Source organism: Lactuca sativa, chromosome 7, assembly GCF_002870075.4.
Source record: "Lactuca sativa cultivar Salinas chromosome 7, Lsat_Salinas_v11, whole genome shotgun sequence".
NCBI lineage: Eukaryota > Viridiplantae > Streptophyta > Magnoliopsida > Asterales > Asteraceae > Lactuca > Lactuca sativa.
In genome coordinates this window covers 161037171-161046000 of record NC_056629.2, presented here as the reverse complement: position 1 = coordinate 161046000, position 8830 = coordinate 161037171, and positions in this window count along the sequence as shown.

The following is an 8830-nucleotide window of genomic DNA, read 5'->3' as shown; positions in this document are numbered from 1 at the left end:
ACTCGTCGAGTCCACCCTTATCGACTCGTCGAGTCCCTTCATTTATCAGTCAAAAAATCACGATCCTACTCGACGAGTCTAGGTGTCAACTCGTCGAGTCCCTCTCTTAACTCCAAAAATAAATGATATAATATAATACCTGGAAATCCGGATGTTACACAAACATCTTCGGCAACTGTGCCCGGAATAGTGCAACAACCTCATCATGCAGGATCTCCCGAATCCTACCATCCAACTCCTCCGGTCTCATCTGACCATTGGTCCGTGTCACTGTTGGCCCGCCCTGGCTGCCAGCTCCTGATCTTGATCCGGATCCGGTCTCAAAACGCCTCGTAGTCACCATTCTTAAAATACACTAGAAAGATATCAGATACTCCATATAATAACGGGGAACTAACGCCCTAGGGGTTGAGACTTCCTTGCTACGTATATAGGTCATGTACTTTAAGTAGTACGGGTCAATACTACCTTCCACACCTACCCATATTTGTCTCAAGGATCATCTCAACACCCTATCAGTGTACATAAGTATAGGCGAGCGCTCAATCCTCAGTCCTAGAGGAGGCTAAATATCTCGTAACTGGTCGACTAATCCCACACAACTCATCCATAAAACTTCCTCCAACCCTGCAGCACTCCTGTATGCTAGCATACATAATGTTGGACCCTATAGACATTCGAATATATGATCGTACCCTAAGCCCTTCATTAAACAAGAACAGGAAATAAGGACAAAATAAACATTCTCAGGCTATAAGATCTTAGTTATATACAACCGTGATGCATACACTAAGCAACTACAGTAATGATGTCAATTCCATATAAGGAAAATCCTAGGCTATCAGGCATCATATAATCAGGCAATTCTATCATGCAATTTCTAAATATCCCTAGCCTATCTCTAGCATGTTTTTTTAACATATCACAATATCAGATAATCGTATGGTATTTTGGGGTCTACTTAGTGGCTCCGGCAGATCATAAACTCGGCATCCTCCTTTAGTATTTTGAAAATCATTTAAAAAATCTTTTCCTTAGTTTGAGACTAGATTCACACGAGTGTTCCTCCAATTCATTCAAACCAAGGCTCTGATACCAACTTGTAACATCCATAAAATTCATAAAAATTTAAAACTTTTTCAAGCATCCAAAAACCATTACTTAATACAAAATTTTTTTCAAAATAGTTTCATATCAGAGTATCATGGAAATCAAAATCATAAAATGTGAGGAGGTGCACGATCAAGTCTTCACCTTCCTGCGATCATCCGAAGTACCTGAAACAAAATCCAAAACTGTAAGCCCGAAGCTTAGTGAGTTTCCCCTAAAATACCAACGCCATACAAACTAGAATAATATCATAACAAACAACATGCATATAGAGTCTTTAGTATGAATGGACCGCCCTCGCTGGGCCTTCAGCCTATCTGGCCCACTCTTAGAACCTTTAGCATGTTTGGTCCGCCCTACCAGACCTTTAGCCTGTCAGGACCGCTCTCCGGGCCTTCGGCCTAACTGGTACGCCCCGATGGGCCTTCAATCTATCCGGTCCACCCTGGGTCTGTTGGCCTAGAGCACAAAGCAGGACCGCCTTAACCTACCCGCAATCACATAATCAACATATAATATCATACTCTAGCTAGCATGTACAAACAGTCAGATAGATCTAACAGATCACTAATCATAGCATCATCCTATATACCAGGATACCGACCTAACAAGTCACACAACATAGCATCGTCCTATATACCAGGATACAGATCTAACATATCACTAAGCATATCATCATGCAATAAACAGGATAACAATCCAAAAAGGGCCAACCTTGGTGCCTTCGACCTTGTTGGCATAGTGAGGAAAACTCACCTCACAAGTAGTGCTGAACCGATAAAATCGAATCCCAACTCACATCTCCAAACTCAACTGCATGTAACTACCATATAACTAATTCCATTAAAATCTCAAATTACCAAAATACCCTCAGAAGTCAAACTTGGTCAACCATGGTCACAGTCAAGGTCAACAGTCCATGTTGACCCAACTCGTCGAGTGCAGCTAGTAACTCGTCGAGTTCCTTCAAAACTTAGAAAACTGGGAAAACCCCTAACTAACTCGACTTATCAACTCGCCGAGTTCGCTCAGCATTCAGAAAGCAGGAAAACCCTATAAACATGTCTATTTAGCTAAGCAACTCATCGAGTTTTATTGTCTTAACGTACTCAGCCCCTTCAAGATGAACTCAAGGCCCCAAACTACAGTTCAAGCCTCTTAGGACTGAGATACCACGTAAAGTTGCTAACTTTACATGCATGCAAAGCATCAAAGGGATTAAAACACTAAAAGTAAGCTTACTAAGTGGTTTAGGGAATGAAGGAGGGAAAGACTAAATAAAGTGGGCAACTTTACGTTGATGGAGGCCTAGAGGTGTCCAGATCTGAAACCACATCCTCTTGACAAGCTCAAATCCGAGAATAACTCCATTTTGTACCATAAATGACCATATAATTTCATAAGAGGAGATCTAAGCAATAAGAGGTCAAGGTATCAACTTTATACCTCAAGATAGTTTCCAAAACAGAGTAGATATCAGATCTATAGCCTCCTCCTTACTCCAATCTCTTCAATATTCGAGTTTCCTGAGAATCGGGATGTTACAACCATAGTGACAGATTTTAGATTGACTTGATTCCTGGTCAAAATTGATGGTCGTATGGGAATATGGAAATGTTTCCATAATAGTAGTTGATTTGGAAACTTTAATGCAATAGAAGTGTTCAAGGAGTCTAGCTTTAATTTGAACCTTCATTATAATGGAATTGTTTCTAGTAACAAAGTTCTAATAGTACATTTTGTAATATCGTTGGCTCAGTCTCTGTGACTTTGAAGCCTTGACATTACAGAAGATCAATGCTTGTAAGGTTGAAATTCTAATATATTTTAGCCAATGGCAAGAATTTGGAATTGAGAAATTAGCATCATTGGAATAGTGTTCGATCGATCTATTCACAAAAGAAGAACCATAGAGAGAGACATAGTATGCATGTTCATAACATGGCATACCTGATGTTATTTAATTTAAGTGGTTAGTTGATTATTGAATAAAGTCGTAATTATTATGGTGATTATATAATAGAGATTATTTATATTCAGTAGGGTTGACACCATTGTAAATTAGTTTATTATTGTTTTTCACATCGCATGTTTTACATCCTGAATAATTAGATTATTCGAAGCTCCATAGTCGCTCATACTTTAGGAAGTAAGTAGTGAATAAAGACTGTCATGAATTGGATTGTAGATTGTCTAAGGAGTTTAGACATAGTAATTGTGTTGCTACAACATTCATGAGTACTTAGAAAATGAAGACTTGAGTATTGGATAAACCTACGCTCATAGAATTACTTCATGGATTCTATCACAAGTAATTATGAGACGATAATATCTTATATTCTTAAAATGGAGATATATGAGTTGTAATTTACAAGTCGGTTGTGCATTGGCGTTGCGAAAACGCATTAGTAACATGATGTTATAAAACATAGTACCATGCATGATTTGGTGAGTAAAAGATACAAGCATATGAGTTAAAGTTTATTCATTCCTTTTGCCTTAATAGGAAAAGCAATATATTTGGGCCCCTCGATGATTTGTTGTCGACATCTAAAGTACTTGGTCGAGCCTGGACTGAATTGATGTGTTCCATTAGTAATCTGAATTCAATCGTCATAAATCGAGAAATCGGGAAACAGAATTTTAGATAATGAGATTGATTTTGATCCTTGTATCATATCCATATGATATCTAGAAGAACAGAGGAATATTTGATCACTTATCTAAAGGATAAATAATTGATCAAATCAGAGTTTGGAAGTTGCTTTGGAAAGCACCCTTTACTGTTTAATTTAGAAGTTATACCAGTAATTTAGTTTTAGACTTATCCAAGTGGGAGACTATTGGATTAGGTGTCTAAGCCAATAACTAAATTAGTATAATATTGAATTATTATCAAAGTCCTTTTGGGTTGCCCTCAAACCTAGTAAGTGACTAGGATGCTTTTGGAGAGAGAGACTGATTTATTAGTTTATTATATAATTAATAAATTAATTAGAAATCAAAATAAATGATTTATTAATATATTATCAGAATAATATATTAATTAGAAATAGTATTTTTTTTTTAATTAAGAATTAATCAGAAATTAATTGGAATTAATTGGATTAACTAAAAGTGGAATGACTAAAAGTGACAATGTTCAAAAGTTGAACATTGACCAATTCTATAACCTCCCATGAGTGGGTACGAAATTATAGATGGTTATAAGGTTTCTAGAGGGTTTCTAGAGGTATTCTTGGGCTCTAAGGAAGCTTGGAATGCCTTAGGGAGCAAGAAAAGGGATAAATGATTATCTAAGGAAGTGTGACTTATCATTATCCTCCCTATCACCTATATAAACCCCCTTGGGTTATGAATTTCGAAATTAACCTCATTCTAAAGAGAATTTCGAAAATTCCCTTCCTCCTCCTCTCTTATCTTTAGCCTTCAATTTGCTACGGTTTGGGTGTGAGCCATTAGAGGCACTCCTTGTTTTCTAAAGGTAGATCAAGAAGGAATCAGTTTTTATTTACTACAATAAACATAAGGTATATATTTTCTAATAACCTTATGGTATTTTTTTAAAAATAGAAATGTAGTTCTAGGGTCTTGATATTCAATAGTTGTTTGCAAATCATAGTGAGAACATAAATCCTTTAGGGTGCAACCCATTTATTTTTGAACGTGTGTTAAGATCCTAACGTTTAAACAGAAGGTTTATAACACTAACGTGTTATCTTAAGTTGGAATCTTCCCCAATAATTTCCTAAGGTTTATAACACTAACATTTTATCTTGAGTTGGGATTTTTCCTAGTAATTTGCAAAAATTTATAACACTGACGTGTTATCTTGAGTTGGGATTCTCCCCAATGGTTTTATAAAATCCATAAACATTGTTTTCTTAAGATGGGATTTTCCCCAAGAAATGTCTAAAGTTTGTAGCATTATCATATTACAAACATGGATCCTTCCCTGTTGCACTTTTGGTTGGGATTATTCCCAACAAATTCCTAAAAAGGGATCCTCAACGGTTTGTTAAGTAAAAGTTCAACAAGGATCTTCCATAATGAACTCCTAAAGTAAGGATCTTTCCATTTGCAAACACGCAGATTATATTAAAGGAATCACAACTTCAAATTTTTCTTAACTCAAGAGATTGTGAACCCTAAGGAGCACCAGGTTCTATCTATCCTCTAATATCATTTTTTCTATGTAATGTTTGAAGGTCTGTTATCTTAAAAGATCTTAACTATTTTAAGATCCAAATTGATGACTAACTATTTTCAGGTAGTTCAAAGTTCCTATAAGGTATAAACTTTCTAGGATCTGGATTACACAAGGATCCTTAGAAATCTCGTTGCAAGAATGTCCTCATCTCTTGTATTTTTCATTTTTTTTTCATTTTTTTTCGAAATGCAGAAAATAAAAATCTTTTTGGGTTTTTATTTATTTATTTATGAAAGCAGAAAAAAAACAAAAAATATATTTTTGGATTTTCGATTTTTTTTATGCAAATGCAATGCAGAAAATGAAATGCAAAAGTAAAATAAAATTTGAAAAATTTAACCTAAAAACTATAATATTTAAAAGTTTTAACAAAAAATGCAAAATTTTACACTAACCCCCTCCCCAACTTAAAATGATGCATTGTCCTCAATGCTCAAAGAGAAATGAAGAGCTCAATAAAAGTATATAAAAACAAAAGGTGCAACCAGGAAAGAATGTACTTGACAAGTTTGCAAAAATCTAATTTTGACGAAGATATGGTGAAAAATCTGAATTTCAATAACTCTGATGATCCTTTGATTTCCCTAACCTTGTTTGGAACTGCAAGTATCTCTTTATTGAAAGCATAAAAACTAAAAACTACTCATCGGGTTACCTCCTGAAAAGCCGCCCATTTGTAAAGTTGTTGGCGCGACTTTGTCCAACTAGATTATTAACTGTTGTGGTTGGGAGTTCTCTGAAGCTAAACTATCTTCCTTGTGACGTCAGATCGCTTCAAATATGGCAAGATTAGTGGATCTGGAACTTGTGCAACAAACTAAAAAGACTCTATATAGTTTTTAGATAAGTTTTTCGGATTTTTTAACTTCTTCCTTTTTCTGATCCTCTTATTTTAGAAAACCTCTCTATCTCTTTAGTTTTTATTCTTTTCATATCTTTATTTAATGTTTCCTTTGCAAAAATCAACTTCTTTTCTAGTACCTTCTCAACTGAAATCATCACTTTCTCCTCCTCTTCCCCAAGCTCATCTCCTTCAGTCAACTTAATGTCTGCCATTTCAGCAGAAATTGTACCTTCTTTCACCTCCCCAAGCTTATTTCTGGTCAGCTCCATTAATGTATCATCATTTGATTTCCTATCTAAAAATAGATCCTGCACATAAACATTAGCATACTCACATTAGCCCTTAGATAAAGGACTGATGGTGCCCAGAAAATTAACATAAATATTATCAGAAGTAGCATCATCATTTATTTTAAATTGCACCACATCCCCATCAAATTCCATAGAAAGCGTACCAGCAAAAACATCAATTTTCATTTTAGTAGTTTTCAGAAAAGGCATTCCCAAAATAATTGAGTTTTTATCTTATACGTCAAAATCACCCATGTCCAAAATATAAAAATCAGCAAAAAAAAAAAGCTCACCCACTTGGACAAGAACATCCTCTACTACACCTTTGGGGTGAACTGTCGAGTGATCTGCCAACTGAATAAGTGTCCCGGTCTTTTGTAAAGTTCCCAATTTAAAATTTTTAAAAGCTACAAAAGGGAATAATATTAACAGATGCACCTAAATCAAGCATGCCATTTGAAAAAATAAGGTTCCCCAATTTAAAAGGAATCGAGAAAATTCCCAGATCTTGCACTTTGGGGGCAAACCTTTTTGCAAAATGGTAGAAATATTTTCGCCATCTTTGATAGTTTCTTTAATTTTAATTCTTTTCTTACAAACACATAAAACTTTCAGAAACTTGGCATAACGAGGGATGTGTTTGATAATATCTAAAAGTGGAAGATTAACCTCAACCTTACAAAAAAATTGCATGATGTCTTCATCCCCTCTTTCACGCTTCATGTTCTTCAGTCTTGATGGGAATAGTACAAATGGCTTGTACTCCTTCAGATTTGGTTTCACTGGTTGTGTAGTTTCTTTTTCTTCCAACTTTGCAGATTCTTATTTAAGCAAAACCTCTTCATACTCTTGTTCTTTTTTTATGTTTCTTTTACATCTTCTTCTTCAACCAAAACTTCTTCATATTCTTCTTCTTCATCAGCTTTCTCTGGTTCAAATGCACTTGGGCCTCCATAACTTTTCCCATTTCTCTAGGAAATGACACTCACATTGTGCTTTGGATTCTTTTCAGTGTGTCCTGGTAACTTTCCTTGAGATTCCCGACGATCCACAACAATGGCAAGTTGAGACACTTGTTGTTCCAGATTCTTGATACTAGCTCTAGTTTCGTTTTAGAATACTTGGGTGCTCGTTGCAAGACTCTTCATAATATCTTCTAAGGCCACACTGGAACTACTGGGTTGTTGATTTGAAGGTTGGTTCTAAAAATTTAGACTCTATAATTTTACTGCTAAAAGTTCTACTGAAAGTTTGGTTGCTGATAATTTCGTTGTTGATGAAACTCGGGTGGCATCTGATATTGGTGTCGTTGCTGAAAATCGTTCTGATAGCCTCCGACATATTTTACTGTAGTTGTATCCTCTTGCAGTAATGGAAACATATCTATTGGATGTTCAATATTCAGACACATACCATATTGTTTCCTCGGAACTACTTTTTCTTTTGTCAAGAGCATAACAGCCTTTGTCAGTTGAGATATTTAGGACTCTAGATGAGGATCGTTGACTTCCTTGACACCCCTTGGTTGATCTGGATACCATCATCTTCATTGCCAGAATGCTTCGACTCTATTGCTAGCCTTTTCGATTAGCTCCCTTATTTTTTTGGTGTCATATCACCTAAGCAACCGCCACTGGAAGCATTTATCAGACATCGCTCCATGGGTGTTAGACCTTCACAGAAGCAGTTATAAAGCTGATAGTCACTGATTCCATGTTGGGGGCAACCAAGCACCAACTTATTGAACCTCACCCAGTAAGTATGTAAAGTTTCTCTTTTCCCTTGTTTGATGCCAAGGATTTTCTTTTGCGACTGGAAACTCGCATTTCTGGAAAATACTTCTCTAAAAATAACTTTGCGAGTTTTGTCCAAGTGATAATGGAACCAGATGGGAGCTCGTAAAACCATTCCGTTGCTGATTCTTGAACTGAAAAGGGGAATGCCTTTAACATTACCTGATCTTCAGTAACAACATGCGTCTTCATTCCTGAACAAACCACATGAAATTCCTTGAGGAATTTATGTGGGTCTTCGTTTTGTAGACCTCGAAATGTAGGAAGAAGATGTATCAGCCCCAGATTTGAGTTCTAAGTTATGGGCTTCCGAAAAGGTAAATAAAGGGGTTGCTGATTGACTTCTTGAGTGATCCACTCTCTTAGAGTCTTTTTTTGCTTCTTCTCTCCTCATGGCTGATTCTTCATATTTGGTTTCTGAAGAGTCTGTGGTTTCAGATTTCAGTGATGATGGTGGGGAGTATGTTTTAAAAGGACTGTTTAAAGGTGGAGTTGGGGTACTTTTGGAAAAAAAAAAACAGATACGGTTTTTTCTACAAGGGAGTGACTTGTAGTGTGGTGATTTCTAGAGGTACTGAATAGG